Genomic DNA, 17,472 nt, shown 5'->3' with positions numbered 1-17,472 from the left:
TAAAAATTTACAAATTTCTGGCAAAGTCAGTATTTCTCCATTGACAGGCTTGCCTACCCACAGCACCCACAGACTAACACACGTAGACAGCATGGAATTCCACAGACACAAGGTTACTGTCATGGGGATCACAAAGCTAATAAATGTAGTGCCCATTGCCCTATAGAAGAAAACAAACATATATTTTAAACACAACATTTAAGCTTAATGGCTGAAATGTTTTTTGTGCCTTGGAAATGTTCCTTTGAAATTAAATCAAGGGTAATCATACTTCATTTAAATGTAGGAAGAAAATAATTAATGTTTTCACATTACTGAGCATTTGGTCCAAACACTGGTTCTGCAGTAAACAGCATACAAACATTTGAGGAGACAGGCAGCTGCCAGGTGGTCGACAGAGGGCTGCTTCCATGCAGCAAGGGCCAGGGACCCGTGATCATGGCTGCCAGGTTTGCATCAGCCACACTGATTGTCGATCACACCAGGCACCAGAGATGCTGGATGGAAGTGCTTCACAATTCCCCCTATTTAATAATTAAAATTTCAATCATATTCTCCAATAATGATCATGATTAAATAATGACAACACATTTCTAAAATATGTACATGGCAGCAGAGACACCAGGCCTTCTTTAACTAGGTAAGCAGCTGCACTGAGATTTTATTTATGTTCTGTCAAACCCAAAGGTTTTCTTATAGGAGGCTACCCTTTTTCTTTCTAGCTAAGGGAATCTGAATGTACAGAGAGCTGAATATCTCTTTCTCTTCTTATAAGTACTCCCATAACAGCCAGGGTATTCTATTTTTTTCCAGGTTTTTGAGCAGCCCAAGAAAATCAGAAGGCAGTCACTTTCTGCACGACAGTTAAGTGTCCTGTAATAGCCCACAACCCTAGAAATACCAAATCACAGTTTTTGCAGGCCTTTTGATAATTAGCATCCTTTTCCCCAAAAAACTACAAAGGAAAGACAAAAGAAGTCCCCTTTTTCTTTAGCTTACATGTGCAGTCATCTACAAAATGTTGGACTTCTTATCACACGTTTTAATATGAATAGTATGGTAACATACACACACGTGAAGTTGGTGATTTTCATTCTCCCTATTTTCAGAACCAATCTCTGCTCTAGAGACACATTTGTACCTAACAGTATATTTTCATATTCCTTAATTCTGCTTTCTGTCCTTCTTGGAGCATTTGTTAATTCATGCATGCATCCATTCATCTACCCATCTGTCTATCCACACATTCAGCAATCATGTCTTATCATTGTTCTAGGCACCATATGTAAATATAAACGTGAATTTTGAATTATTTGTGTGACATTCCTGTATCCTTTCAGAAAAAAGTTGTGTCAATATAGGGCCATTAGAAGAGGTAATTTCTATTAAATCACTCGCTTTTTTATTTGATGTTTTCAGTAGAGATTACTAGAGTTCTGTGTTCAGTGGGGATGCATTCAGAGTTAGTGTTCATTTATTGCGTAAGTGGAGGAATCTTGAATAACTGGATCCTCCACTGGCCCAGGTGCCCATCCTCTTTGCAAAGGGCTTATGGAAGACACATGTGCAGGAAACGTAATGGGATGCATTATTATTAGCCTTGGCTTTATTATAAAATCTCATGGGTTTAACTTTGGTAAATCTTGGTGTACTGAGTGGAGAATGCCTGAACTCCTAAGAACCAAGAGGTCTGGAAGAGAGCCTTGCCTAGTGAAGATGCTCAGTGAACATTTGTTAAATGAAGAAGTTGTACTGCTCAGCCTTGCTCTCTCACTGCCCTTACATGCCCAAACCCAGTCCTGGAACTCAGCTCCCCTGTAGGACCACAGTGGAGGCAAAGGCTCCAGGAGGGTAAGTGTTTGGCTTCAAAGTCCAAGCACCACCCCAGGCCTCCTCCAGCTGCAACACTACCTCTGGTTTGCCTAGGAGAAAAAGTTTCCTGAGCAATGAGACCATCTCCTCTCCTGGAGAAGCCCTGAGCTCTATGGCCATGTAGGTGGAAGAGGAAGAGGAAGGGTCACATGCATGTACCCCAGACCCTTTCACCCCCTGACCACCCAAAGAAAGCAGACCCAGGTCAGCAGTCACAAACCCAAAGATCAGCTTTCTTTTGGGACAGTTCAGTACCCTGTCCTTGATTCTATTTATTTTGGGGCAGGATTCCAGCTGGTCATGTGACAGAATGGATGTATTAGTAAGAGTTCTCTAGAGGGACAGAACTCATTGGATAGATGAATATATGAAGGGGAGTTTATTAAGGAGAATTGACTTAGATGATTACAAGGAGAAGTCCTACAATAGGCCATCTGCAAGCTGAGAAGCAAGGAAGCCAGTCTGAGTCCCAAAGCCTTAAAAGTAGGAAAGCCAACAGTGCAGCCTTTGGTCTGTGGCCAAAGACCTCAGAGCCCTTAGCAAACCACTGGTGTAAGTCTAAGAGTCCAAAAGCTGAAGAACTCAGAGCCTGATGTTTGAGGGCAGGAAGCATCCAGCACAGGGGAAAGATGAAGGCTGGAAGACTCAGCAAATCGAGTTCTTCCATGTGCTGTCTGCTTTTATTCTATCTGTACTAGCAGGTGATTAGATGGTCCCCACCCACACTGAGGAGGGGTCTGCCTCCCCCCGTCCACTGACTCAAATGTCCTTTGGCAACACCCTTGTAGACACACCCGGGAACAATATTTTGTATCCTTCAACCCAATCAAGTTGACAATATTAACCATCACAATGCAGGTGCCTTTCACTTCCCCTAGAGGCCAACATCTTCCTTAGAAAAACATTTTTTAATAGTAACTGAGAACTGGAGGAAACTAGAAACACACATGGCCCACCTTGATATTCTTTTCAATGTTTGTTTCTCTATAACATGTTGATGTGAGTTAAATATGTGTATATTTATTTATTTGTATGCACCTAATATTTCTATAACTTCCATGAGACCAGGTACCAGATGTGATTTTATGAGCTCGAATAGCCTACACTGGTAGGCCTCTATAAAAAAAGGAATAATTAGGATGCTTTCATTTGAAATTTTTCTAATCACTGAGTGGCACTTAGTGGGGTGATATAAATAGCAAATCATTCATGCAGCAAATATTTCTGCAGTGTTATCTGCATGCTGGGAATCATGCTGGGTGCTTAGAACACAGTGTGCCAGCTGGGCATGGTGGCTCATGCCTGCAATCCCAGCACTTTGGGAGGCTGAGGTGGGTAGATCACCTGAGGTCAGGAGTGCACAATCAGCCTGACCAACATGGAGAAACCCCGTCTCTACCAAAAATACAAAAGTTAGTTGAGCATGGTGGCAGTCACCTGTAATCCCAGCTACTCAGGAGGCTGAGGCAGGAGGATGGCTTGAAGCCGGGAGATGGAGGTTGCAGTGAGCCAAGATCCTGCCACTGCACTGCAGCCTGGGTGACAAGAGCTAAACTCTGTCTCAAAATAAAAAAGGACAAACAGCATGTCAAATTAAACCAAACTGACAGTCCATGGTCTCAAGGAGTCTATTTCCTAATAAGAGAGATAGGATATGACCAATCTAGATGTAATACAATGTCTAGAAGAACCAGTGTTGTAAAGAAAAATATAGCTGGAGAAGAAGATACAGAAAAACTGAAGCAATTGGGGGAGTGGCAGGATGATTTCAGACAGGATAGATGGTGTTACCGGATAGGCAGTGTCTGATCAGTGACCTAGATGAAGTTATGGACCAGAAAAAATCACTCAGAAATCCAAGTTAAGCACAATCGACCTCCAGAAAGTAGTCAAGCTAATGGGTCTTCAGTGGCCCTAATGGTGGGACAGTTTTATCACCTGGCTCTGGTGCTTTTCAACACACAGATTCTAAATTTCAGCATAACTACCAATGCTGCTGCAAAGTTCCCCCAAAATAAACTTGGGCTTGCTCCAGGGACTAACAATTTAAAAAACCCAGATATTAAGAAACTTCTGTGACTATCATTATCGTTGAGTTAGAGAGCATACCAAAGCAAAGACCAAGCTTAGAACCTGAAAGCTGGACTCAGGGCCACGAATGACCTGCTGCTCTTCCTGCCTGGTTAAAGAGGGAATTGGAAAGGATTCCTCAAGCAGTCAAGGGTCCCCCAAAGCCATCTCAACCCCAACCAGTGCCTTCTTCAGCAATTTCAGAGTATGGAGAATTACCCAAAGATCTAATAACATGAACCCAAAGTCTTTCTTTCATAGGACCCAGGATAATAAGGAAAGTGAGCTCAAAAGTAATAGGCTATGTACCATCAGCGCTAAGCTGCCCCTGACCTATAGCGCTCATGCTGCTGTTCTGTGACCCATGGGGACATCATCAAAATGCTGCTGTAACCCTGAGCTAGTAATGTGCATTGTTACTTTTAGGGTTCCTTCCATCTCCTCAGAAAGAAATAAAAAGAAGCCATGTGTGGTCTGTGCTTGCTTGACAAACCAGTCTCTCAATGTACTTACTGACATCAGAATTTGCATTGCAGACACCAAGAAAACACTTCTGTTATATATCGTAGTAAAGAAGAGTAATGCCCTTTTACTTCCTCATTTCACTAAATAAAAAATAAGATACTAATGTTTCTCTCTAAAGAATTCAGCTACCAACTGGTACATTACTCATTCTTCTACATGAATAATGTGTATAGTAACTACTAGCATTCCCAAAAAGGATAATCATGAAGTCTACCTTTTTTGAATTTACACATATGCAAATTAATATATATACATATGCATATATGTAAATTCATATATACATATATACATATACATATATATATACACACCTATATATATGTATGTGTGTATATATATAATGCATATATATATGAATGGCTCCAGTTCTTTCAATGTGTGTGTATATATACATATACATATACGTATATATGTGTGTATATTGCACACATATATATGCATATATATATACATAGACATATGTATATATGCACACAAATTGTATATATATATACACACATATATATGTATATGTATATATACACACACATACGTGTGTGTGTGTGTGTGTGTGTGTGTATAGAGAGAAAGAATTTTGATTTAAAGTCAAGGGCTCCCTGCCCCTCTCCTCTGAGTTATGAAATCATCACTATGGCAACAATAAATAGGACTCAGTGGATCCCACTTAGGTCACCATGAAGAATCTAGTCAGCACCTCAGCTAAACATTTCCTTCCATTACAACTACAAGCAAATTGAGAGGACAATCCCAAAAATAATACAGGAACATAACCTAAAATAGTTTTGTGGGATGGTGCAATAGTTTCCTTAGCAGCATCTTTCGCCCTTAAAGATTTAGAATTAAGTAGAGAAATGTTTTAAAGAATAAAAAATGCAGAACCAGTATTTTGTGTTAAGGAATTTATGTATACTTGAACTTTTTTAAAAAATGTGGTTAATTAAGGAAACAGCTCAGCCTTGTGACTTAGCTTGAAACACAATTGAGTAATTGATTGAGGCTGGGGATGTTAAGTTGAACTCTGACAAAGTTTGTAAACACTATCAAAGCCTTTCAGAGAACTTAAGGTTCACTATATTTATTGCTTTGATTTATTTGTAAGTTATTTAAGTCTTTGAGGAAAAAAAACAACTAGTTTTGAAATCAGACTTTGGAAGTACTTAAGAATGTGTTAAGACTGGGTGAAGTGGCTCATGCCTATAATCCCAGCACCTTGGGAGGCCAAGTCAGGCAGATCACTTGAGGTCAAGAGTTCAAGACCAGGCTGGCCAAGAAGGCGAAACCTCGTCTATACTAAAAATACAAGAATTAGCAAGGTGTGGTGGCATGCCTATAATCCCAACTCTTTAGGAGGCTGAGGCATGAGAATCGCTTGAGCCTGGGAGGTAGAGGATGCAGTGAGCCAAGATTACACAACTGCAATGCAGCCTGGGCAACAGAGTGAGACCCTGTCTCAAAAAAAAGTGTTAAATTTATAAATGCAGTTTACAACGTTTAAAGGTGACGCCAATTTTCTACAAAATAAAGGGCCCTGTTTTGATCAGTCCCCTAATTCTCTAAGTTTCACTCATGGGCACCTGGTGTCTCTATTGGCAGCTCACTGTCCATCTGAGCTTGCAGATGACACATCCTGGATGGTCTTTCTAATATTTATCTGCATTGTACAAAGCCACTGTTGACTGACACTTTCTCTTGGAATCATCTTGCTCATATATTCCTGAGTCAGGTTACTCTGGCCATTCCAGGATGGATGGTGCCTCAGCTTTGGGACTGGGTAGGTCCCTCTGGGAGCAGAGGCTGTGGGCAGGAGGTTCCCTCAGGCAGGCAGTGGGCAGGTGGCATCCTGGAGCTGCCTTGCCTCCTGTTGATGAAATCTGTTGATGGAAGTGTAGTGACAGGCACAAGGAAGTCTTCTCAGTGCTCTGTCTAAGCTAATCAGGCCACGTTGTAACTTTATATTCATTCAATGCTTGGTCCCCAAATTAAGAGGGAACTGACAGAAGGCAATGTTCAGACCTCTCCAGAGAGATCTTCTCATTGAAGTCCTTGAAGGAGCTGGAGCTATGTTGTCTGGAAATGAGATGATGGTAGGATGAAAGAGATTCCTGTTCTTAATGGTTCATTTGTTACAATGGGAGATTGGCCTTGGGAGGTGTTCAAGATTATTTTCTGCAGTGCTGGGATCCAAGAGAAATAACATGGAAATGCATCGTGAAGAAGTTAGCCCCTTGCCAGTTCTCTTCCCATCAGTTCTGTTCTAGTCCCCAAGGCTTCTCTAATACCTGCTTACCTGCCTCTTTAACAAAAAGAAATCAGGCCCTTAGCTTTTCCACAGGTGAAAGTGTTTTACTTTCATATCACTCAGATCATTGATTTTTTTGCAGTTGTCTTCTATGTGTGGCAAATAACACAATTCCATGTTTTCTACTTATATTAATAATATGATATTTCTTTTGGAAAAATTTTAATTAAGAAAACAAGCAAATCATGGTAGGAGTGGTTTATGGATATGCCAAAAATTATAAAGGAGGCAAGAAAACAAATGGGCATTGGAAAGACCAGGGCAGATTGTTATGTATTGCATTGTGAGGTAAATGGTCTCACTTGCATGTGGCATGTCAGAGGCAGCCGGCAGGGCAGTTCTCACAATAGATCGAGCTTCGCAACATGGAATATGTTCTTACCAGTGAGCTTCTGGTTGAGGCAGGGAGGCAGAGAAAGACATGATTTCTCAAGGATGCTGCAACGGGGGGCCTGCATCCATCTGGATGGTCCCTAAGGCTCAGCATCTTTGCCAGTGGCAATCGGAGCAAGGCCTCTTTTGGCCATATACTTCCCCCCTCTTCACTCCTCTCTCTCTGACCTTAGGAGACACTCAAAAAGAGATAAAGGAAGACAATGAGGCCTTCTTCAGCTCCAGTAGCCAACAGTGTGTTTATTGTTATTTCCTTGTGTATTTTGAGGTTGGAGGATAATACATGCAGCCAAACCACCTGTACCTTGCCTCTTGGGAACCAAAACTAGGATGCAACTGTAGAGAGGATGAGTAATAAATCAGAAAAGAGGCAGGCACCCTTGGCTCTGGAACAACTATAGTCTCCTGGGTGGGTGTGGGGGTCATGGCAGCACATTGAAATGGAGGAACCAAAGACTGAAGATGTTCCATTCCCAATGCTCCCATTTCCCTAGACTTTCTCATTGCTTCTTTACACCTGTCTGTTTACAATAATAACCATAAATGTCATTATAAAGTATCAAACCTGGCTGGTTATAGAAGTCTAGGCAATGCCTCAGTGTCTCTGACTCAGTCCAACACCCACCGTCTCTGGTGGGACAAGTCTCTACGTTGGTTCTGATTTCTTCTTTGAGCTCTAGACACCAGTTTTCAGCAGCTACCAAACAGCTTTTCTTGGCTGAGCCTCTTCACCATGTGCATTTATTGGTCAGCTTATTTTATTGTTGCTTTGACTCAGATTTCCATGGAATATGAACATGAGAAGAGTCTTTCTGTCAAACACTAGGAGACATGTCATGTATTACAGCCCTGAGTATTTTCAGAGTTACCTCCTTTGAGTAAAATTGCCTTTCCCTGGGGCACATGATCAGCAACAGGAGAGTATAAGAATAGATGAAAAAAGATTTTCTCTTTTTCAATCTTGAAGCCTTCTTTGATGTTTTTATGTTTCTTTGTTTTTCTCCCTGGTTACTTGTGTTTTAAATTGTTGAAGACAAGTGACCAGGTTTGACCATTATTTCGCTTACAGGACATGCTAAATTGTGGGACAAAATCCAGTGTCAGACTTTGAAACCAGGGCACTACCACTTTTATTGGCAGAATTGACTGAGCACACAAATTATAAATTGTTAGCACAAACCAAGTATTTGCAATAATAATACACACAGCTTCTTTTCTGTCAGGCTGGTCCAGATCAGTAACCACAAACCATTTTTCCCAGACCGTGTTCTGACCTGAGCCCTGATGTTCTCATTCACAGCACCCCTAGTAAGTAAGTAAGTAAGTAAGTAAGCCATCCACCTACTGACCCCTTATCACCCCTTATCACTGGGAAGCAGAGGTTGCAGTGAGTCAAGATCACACCACTGCACTCCAGCCTGGGTGACAGAGAGATTTTGTCTCAGAAAAAAGAAAAGGGAAAGAAAGAATGGCAAAGCAGTTTGGGAGATTTCCCCCCAACTTGTCTTCCCTACAGGGGGCCTTTTCTAACTAAACTTAAACCAATACACAGAAGATAAGTTATTTATAAGTAAATCAAAATGTAAATTTATTTCCCATGAGTTCAGTTCTGAAAAGGACTTGGGAATTCTGCTGTTAGGAGTTTTGAAGTGAATTTTAGGGTTTAGCCACAGGAAACACTAGATTAAGTATGTCACAGAGAATTGAAGAATTTAGACACCTGGGGAAAAGCTGGTCAATGAACAGCAGTCCCTTCTCTGAGTGAAAAAGTAGCTTTTGGTTAACTTCACAGGGGGACTGAACTGTCCTGGGAGCAGGAAAGACGTTGCTATAGTAACGCTCATCATGGGGAGAGATGGAAAATGGGATTAAAAAAGGATATTTTCCTCCTATCAGCTTCTTTCCCTAAAGATCATTAAGAAGTCACCTATCCATACCTAGCAGAAAAGAAATCCTATTTAGCCTTAAGGGTTGAAAAAGCCCACTTTTTCACCTGGGAAAGATAGGAGCTGCTCCTATGTCCTGGGGTACAGGGTAGCTTTTAGCTACCGGTTCCTCCAAGTCACTCTTGACCCTCAAAACCTCCCCAATGGCCTGCAATAATGATGCTCCCTGCTCTGCTCCAGGCAGCCTCCAAGCATTTCTTCCCAAAGCCTTCTTTCTTTTTTTTTTTGTTTTATTCTGAATTTAGGGTATTTATTTGAGGGAGTGGTTATTGTCCTTTTCTGTGTATACAGCAGAAAAATGGGTTGATGGATGGAATTAAATGGCAATTTACAGAAACCTGAAGAGCTGTCTGTTCTGCTGTTGCCGCCTCCCATGTGAACCTCCCTCACTCCTGGCTCCATATTTCCAGTGTGGGAGGGTGGTTATAAATTAGATGAGGATAAATTGTTTCATTTGTGCAGAGCTTTAATTTGATACAGAGGGGAGGCTGCATTTAGTTTAAATGTTAAAGTATAGTTCCGGTTAACAAGGTTAAAAATAGATTGCTCCAGGAACGGGTATGAATTCCTTCTGTGACACTCAGCCACCACAAACATCCTATTTCTTCAATGCTTCTACACAAAGTCAGATCTGGCTCAGATGCTGGGCTTCAGGACACCAGAATCTGCATTTGGGTTGGGGGGTGTGGCTTTCCTTCCCACAGCTGCGTAAGTCTCAAGTCAGACCTTTGGGTTGCTATGTCTGCTGGCATCTACCGGTTCCTCCAAGTCACTCTTGACCCTCGAAACCTCCCCAATGGCCTGCAATAATGATGCTCCCTGCTCTGCTCCAGGCAGCCGCCAAGCATTTCTTCCCAAAGCCTTCTTCCTTTTTTTTTTGTTTTATTCTGAGATAGGATGTCTCTCTGTTGCCAACACTGGAGTGCAGTGATGCACTCCAGTGATCATTGCTTACTGTGGCCTCCCCATGCTCAGACGGTCCTCCCACCACGCCACCACCACCCTGCCCTCCAGGTAGTTGGGACCATAGGCCTGTGCCACCATGCCCAGCTAAGTTTTATATTTTTTATTGAGACAGGGTTTCACCATGTTGCCTAGGCTGGTCTCAAATTTCTGAGCTCAAACAGTCTACCCGTCCTCTTTGTGTATGCTGCTGCCCTCTCTGCTCTGGCCCCTGTCCCTGCCACTCCATCTCCCCATAGGAGGCTTTCCACAACTAAGGCCTCTGAACTCTCTGGAAGCAAAGGAAACCACCAACCCACAGGGCTATTGAGAGGAAGGGGAAGGGAAACCCTTTGTATTTTTCCCAGTGGCCAATAGTAGGAAAATGGGCCCAGCTCATTGCTACATGCAGTCACCTGGCCCCGCAGGTGACATGAGACCATGTGCTCTGCCCTATGTCATGCAGACATGGTATGGGGCAGCTGGCCTCAAGCATGCTGCACTGATCCCACTTGGCTGCAGCACGGGTAGATGATACAGGTGGCCTCGCTCTCCTGCTGTCCTGTTGGCCACTGGGCTGGCAGCCAGTGGACACTTGGATGCCTTGAAGTCCAGGAAAGGGATCACAGGCAGGTGTCTTCCTTCAACCTTGGAGGAAAGACAGTCTTCCCTTATTCCACTCAGAGGTGTCCATGTATAGGAGAAAGGGGAGGGTAGGCCTCAGCTCTCCACTCCTCTGATCAATCTACCCTGCTTGACTCGGTGGCCAGGGCACCACTGATCCCCTCATGAGCCCCCAGCAGCTGCATCCTAGCCCAAGGGGACTTCCACCCCTGGGTCAGCACCGAGCACCAGCAGGTCGTGTGAGGTGTATGTTTTACTGACCTGTATTCATAGGTCAGGCAGCCTCTGAGTGGCCATCAGACAGTTGAGTCCCCGTGGCTGGGAGCAGTGGCTCATGTCTGTAATCCCAGCACTTTGAGAGGCCAAGGTGGGCAGATTACCTGAGGTCGGGAGTTCGAGACCAGCCTGACCAACAGGGAGAAACCCTGTCTCTACTAAAAATACAAAAAAAAAAAAAAAAAAAAAGCCCTGCATGGTGGCACGTACCTGTAATCTCAGCTACTTGGGAGGCTGAGGCAGGAGAAGTGCTTGAATCCAGGAGGCAGAAGTTGTGGTGTGCCGAGATAATGCCATTGCACTCTAGCCTGGGCAACAAAAGCAAAACTCCCATCTCAAAAAATAAAACAAGAAAAGAAAAGACAAAGAAAAAGGAATAAAGTTGAGACCCTCTCCCCATTTCTATCAGACTGCTGTACACTCAGGCAGGGGAAGGTGTGTCACTGCTGGGGATTTGGGGAGGCTGAGCACATCAAGTTCAAGGATTATGGGTTTTAGGGGGATGTTCAGCCCTGGCATCTGGTCCCTGAAGCCCAGTATATTCTTGGAATCCAGAGTAAGATGTAAGCAGGGGTTACCTAGAAATTAAAAAAAAATAGATACTGTGCCAAACACCCTTATTAGAACAAAACATGCTAAGGATAAATGAAAATGCAGACTGGCGAGGTATTGGCTTTTTTTTTTTTAGATAAATATTATGCCTTGGCAAAACAGGAATAAATCCATTAGACTGATAACAAATACTTCCGGCCAAAACCACAGGAAGTCTTTTTTCAAAGCAATTGAAATGCAAAATAAATTACATGTAAAGATTCTGCCTATACAGTATGTCAGGAGCACCAGTCCATTCATCAAGGGAACAAATGTCTTCACTGCCACGTGGTAGAGCTCATCCAAAGCTCGCTGTTACTCAGAAGCCCTCACTACCCGCAGACAGGATGAGCTCAGTGAATTAGCCTCTCAGGAGGAACTCAGCTTTTCAGAGCACAGCCTCACCATGTCAATTAATATTTGCTGATTGAATGCCTGCTCTGTGTCTCCCACTAACCAGGGGCTGCAGGGACTTCTCGGAGTATGCAAGCACCCCAAGCGCTAGTTTAGTCTAAATGGAGAAACAATGCATGGAAATGGAAATGCTGAAGTAAATTCGGGAGATTTAATGACCCTGAGGAGTTCCCACAGAGAGACACGTTCCTAGAGGAAGGTGGTGGGGATGCTTTGGCTAAATCTGTTACAGAGCACTTTCTGTTCATCAGACAATGTGTCTCTATCTCAATCATTTCCTAAATATGAAGGACAAATTGACAGATATCGGGAGTGGCAAGAGGGTTTCCTTGGGAAGCTCACTCAGCCAGGCCCATCCCACGAAGCTGCCCTGGGAAGGATCCCAGAGAAGCAATATCTGCAGTTCCCACCCACTGGGCCCGGCCATACTGGTTCCCAGTCCTGGGAGCTGAAGCTCTGAAGCTCACTGGTTTCACCCAGCCTCCTACACTTTTGCTCTTTGTCTGCCTAAGGCCTAAGCCTGAGGCCTCCTAAGTTAGTTCATGCACATTGAATCCAGTTTCATGTAAATTAAATGCTAACTAGCTGTTGATGCCAGCATCTCTACCTTTCTCATTTAAAGTCACAGGCTCCTTAATGACTGCAATTAGGTAGCTCACTTCTTACTTGAGCTAGAGACGCTTAGAGAGGCATCTGTGATGGTAAAATTCTCAGCCTGCTCCACTCTTTCCATTAACCCCTTGGCTCTGCCTACCAGGGCATCAGTGTAGGCAGGAGTAATATTAGCAGCTGAAGCACATTTATTTCTACCAAAGGTAAAACTGGCAGAACTCAGGATTGCAGAGGATTTCTCTTTTTTGTTTGTTTGGTTATGACAATTTTAAAAAACGAGATGTTTGTAAATTGCAGTATGTACTGTCCACTCTGGGTTACCTATTTACCACTAATAATTTATATGGTGTGATTTCTATAACTACAGTCAGTCTTCTTTTCTTACAATGTTACAAAATCTGTGCGACAATGAACTTATCTTCCACGGGGCTTTGCATGAGTACCTCTCAGGCTCCCACACCCTGCTGCGTTTCTCGGTACTGTTGAACTCTTGTGCTTGATTTGGGCAATGCATATCAGTTCCCCCAATCCACGTGGTGTATGGGGTAGTATAAGACCATGCAAGGGCCGGGCGCAGTGGCTCATGCCTAAAGTCCCAACATTTTGGGAGGCCAAGGTGGGTGGATTCCCTGAGGTTGGGAGTTTGAGACCAGCCTAACATGGAGAAACTCCCCATCTCTACTAAAAATACAAAATTAACCAGGCATAGTGGCGCATTCCTGTAATCTCAGCTACTCGGGAGGCTGAGGTAGGAGAATTGCTTGAACCTGGGAGGTGGAGGTTGTGGTGAGCCAAGACCATGCCATTGCACTCCAGCCCGCATGGGGGAGAATGGCTTGCCTACAGAGCAGGGTGGCCATTGATGGAAAATGAGATGGCTTATGTTAAACTACTGACAGAGAATGATACAAATGTTGTTTAGTTGTTACGATGTCCAAAATGAAAGGGAAGAGAACCTCTCTCTTTTATTATTATTATTATTATTTATGTTTTTGAGACAGAGTTTAGCTCCCAGGTTGGAATGCAGTGGTGTGATCTCGGCTCACTGCAACCTCTGCCTCCCAGGTTCAAGTGATTCTCTCGTCTCAGCCTCCAGAGTAGCTGGAACTACAGGTGCACACCACCATGCCCAGCTGAATTTTGTATTTTTAGTAGAGATGATTTCACCATGTTGGCCAAGATGTTCTCGATCTCCTGACCTCATGATCTGCCTGCCTCAGCCTCCAAAAGTGCTAGAATTGCAGGCATGAGCCACCGCGCCCCACCAAGAACCTTTGTTTTGCATGCTGGTAGAGGCTCTCGGCAAACTGTTCATCTCCACAGCTGCATGCTGGCAGCTTCATTGAAAAGCATTCATGGGTGTTTGTGTGTGAGCAGGGCCTTGAAGGAACAGCTAAATTCCAGGCCACCTTCAGCTGGGAGTCCAGCCAGTCCAGTCTAAGCCAGCGGAGGCTACCCTGGTCCAGGCTGCCACCTTAGATGCAAACAGTGATGCCCTGGTGGTGGGAAATGGCACGCTATTCAGTGCCCTCTGTACTCAATCACTAAGGAGAAGTTCATGTGAATTATCAAAAAGGTGAAGCCTAGGATTTTAAAATCATACCGAGGAATGGTTCTGAATAAAAGTCATTTGTTATGATCACTGAAGTAAACCTTTTTGTGGACAGTAAGGAACAGTGTCTTAAATCTAGCCTTCAAGAGTAAGGACTTTAAATTCATTTCATGGTGTATTTTTTGTTCTAATCATTTTACGTTTTTACTTATTGTAGAAGATGGAAAGCCCCTTCAATGACTCTGTACTGACTTTTGAAGTGGAGAAATAATTCTCCTTCAGTTTCAGAGAAATTGAAGTTTACTTAAAGATGATTAAAAATCTTTCTGACAGACTTAGAGAAGGTCTCTCTTCTGACTTCTGTCATTTTAAATAATTCAGAGCCAGCTTGGCATATTTATGTTTATTAAAATAGTCATGAAAATAAAACTGACTAGCGTGACTGCATTAGTCCACTGAACAGTATCTCATCTTACATCGTCTCCAGAACTTCTAAAGTGAAAACCAGAAACTCATTGGCAGCGTCCTTCCGACCTGCTTGGCTGACCAGCATGAGGCAGGGCCAGCTTAATCTACTTCCTGAAGACATTTCCTCCATGATAGCACCTTTCCCAGTTGCCAGACACTCTTCTTAAAGCGTCAGAACAGCCAGCCTGAGAGGGAGGGAGGGAGGAAGGGAAGATGCCAGATGGCTGAGGAGATCCCAGGCAGGGGGAGCTGCATCCTGGGTCTTCCTGGGGCCCTGAAGACCCTGGGATTCCTTGACAGCAGAACCTGTAGCAACAGGAGCAGCTCCTGGAACTGCAGGAAAAATGGGAGCTCTCAGGATGCCAGATTTTTTTCTTTTTTGGAGACAGTCTTGCTCTGTCACTCAGGCTGGAGTGCAGTGGTGTGATCTTGGCTCACTGCAATGTCTACCTCCCAGGTTCAAGCGATTCTCCTACCTTGGCCTCCCTATTAGCTGGGATCACAGGTGTCTGCCACCTTGCCTGGCTAATTTTTTTTTTTATTTTTAGTAGAGACAGGGTTTCAGCATGTTGGCCAGGCTGTTCTCAAACTCTTGATCTCAAGTGATCCATCTGCCTCAACCTCCCAAAGTGCTGGGATTGTAGACATGAGCCACCATGCCTGGCCAGGACCCCAGACTCTTTCTGTAGCTCACAAATCAACAAAATCTGTACCTATGTGTACATATGTGATGCAGACCTCCCAACCAAATCCAAAACTGCCATGGGTTTGCACTTCTCTTTGCACTGAGGCACTGATGTCTGAGCACCATGATTCTCCACAGGGCTGAGCTGCTCTGCCTTGCTCTTCACCAGGTTCTCTTCTGCTTCTCCCATGGCAGTCACAGATTTGGCCGTGCTGTGTTTTGTGCTGCAGACAGGCCCTTTCTGACTTTTCTTGACTACCCACTGCCCCCAGAACCCCTGAAGGTGTTTAGCATCCCTCTGAGATGCTTTTAGTTCAGAACATTTTTGTTAGAAAAAGTCTCTCTCTCTTTGCCAATGAGATTTTGCAAGAACAATCCCATCTTTCTCTTTGTCTTTCAGCTGACATTTTAGTCTTAAATTTTCTAGAGACACCTTGAGTTCAGCCTCTGATCACATCAGACTCTTATTTGTATTCTGGTGAGATGCTGGTCTTTAATATTCTGGAAGACAAATAAAGAACCCTCAGAAAACCCAGGGCCATTTGACTTTCTACCTTCAGTCCTGAATAATGTCAGCCAGCTCCCAAGAGCTTCAGGTGGCATTGGAAATATCTCTTGGGTCTGGAAAGGGCAGTTTAAACCCAAGCAATCTCAGAATGCATTTATGATAGATACTTTAGAAATTTTTACCGCCTCACCTCTTCACTTCCTCCCTTTCTGCAAGGTAGAATGAGGGTTTTCTTATTCATTTCTATCAACTTCCAGGCCCCCTGGTGAGGAGACCTTCTGTGTCTGCCAGCCATGTCTTTGCAGAACAACTCAGTCTGTCCTGAGAGGCAGCCCCCATAGCTGTAGCAGTGGGAAAATGCCAGGCTTCGCAACCTCCATGACAGCCATTATTGATATTTGGGGTGGGATAATCCTTTGTCATGGGGACTGTTCTTTGCATTGTAGGTTGTTTTGCTGGAGTCTCTTGCCTCTGTCTGCTAGACACCAGAAGCACTCTGTAGTGCAACAGTGAAAAATGTGTTCCAGACATTGTCAAGTGAGAACTTCTGACATAATGGGACGAGTAAAAACCTAGAGCCAAAGTACTGACACTGGAATCTCAGCTCCACTTTGGTGACCTTAACCACAAGGTCACCGGGATAATTAAACCCAATGATGTGGTAGGTTTCAGCACATGTTTACTGAAGCCAAATCTCTTATCATCTGTTTTCTTAATTAATGGCAAGAATTATGCTAAGATGCAGGGTAAGTAATAAAAATCCAGTTTCCTTGTTTCACGAAAGGTAGACTTCTAGCCCTTTAGCACAAACTGGCTTAGTTCAGTGTAGATGTAATGTGCTCCGGACCCGGCTTTACCATGGGAAAGAGAGGACATTTCACTTCAGGTGGTATCTCTCTCATACCCCATTGAGAGCTGCTCCCAGGCAGTTAATGGCTCCCAGATAATCACAGACAGAGCTGCCTTCACGTTGTGAACAGAGCTCTGGGTGATTGCACACTTTCATTTATCCGGCCTATTTGCATTCACACTGATTTGCATTTCTACGTCTCCCACAGCTGACACTTGTTTTTCTAATGAGATTCCAAAGCACTTTTCTGATTGCCAGGTGCCTGAGAGGAGCGCTCCCCATCAGTCGAGGGGCGCAGCCTCCTTTCTGGCTCTGCCCTCTTGATTTCCTCTGTGTTTTTGGAGGGAGGAGAGTTGTCAGGAGATGGCACCTGCCGTGAGCCGGCACCTGCCGTGAGCCCGCACCTAACAAGTCATTGTTCTTCTGAGGAGCTCCTTGGCCACCACTTCCTTTCAGCTGTGGCATTGCAGGACCTTGCCTGCCTTTTCCTCTGGATCACACCTGGGACCTGCTACATTATGTTACCATGGTGAACGTCACTTTACCTTCTCTTTTCAAAAGTGAGATTGACCTTCCCCATTTCTGAAAGAAATGTTACTTAAAATTTAAGAGCCTGTAGCAGTCAGCTCAAGAGAGCCTACTCTGAAATGCTAAAAGAACAGTTTCCATTTGAGATTTTAGCAACAGTGCTAAGAACATCCAACCCCTACCTTTTTAAGACTCTCATGTGCTTATATTTCGTAAAACAAAATGGCTGTGTCTATTCCTTGCTTTCTGTAAAAGGCATACTCATCATTTTAATACAATGTATGTTGTTAATTTTCCTAAGCCAATTTACAAGCAGC

Source organism: Callithrix jacchus, chromosome 12 (genome assembly GCF_049354715.1).
Source record: "Callithrix jacchus isolate 240 chromosome 12, calJac240_pri, whole genome shotgun sequence".
Lineage (NCBI taxonomy): Eukaryota > Metazoa > Chordata > Mammalia > Primates > Cebidae > Callithrix > Callithrix jacchus.
This window is presented reverse-complemented; position numbering follows the sequence as displayed.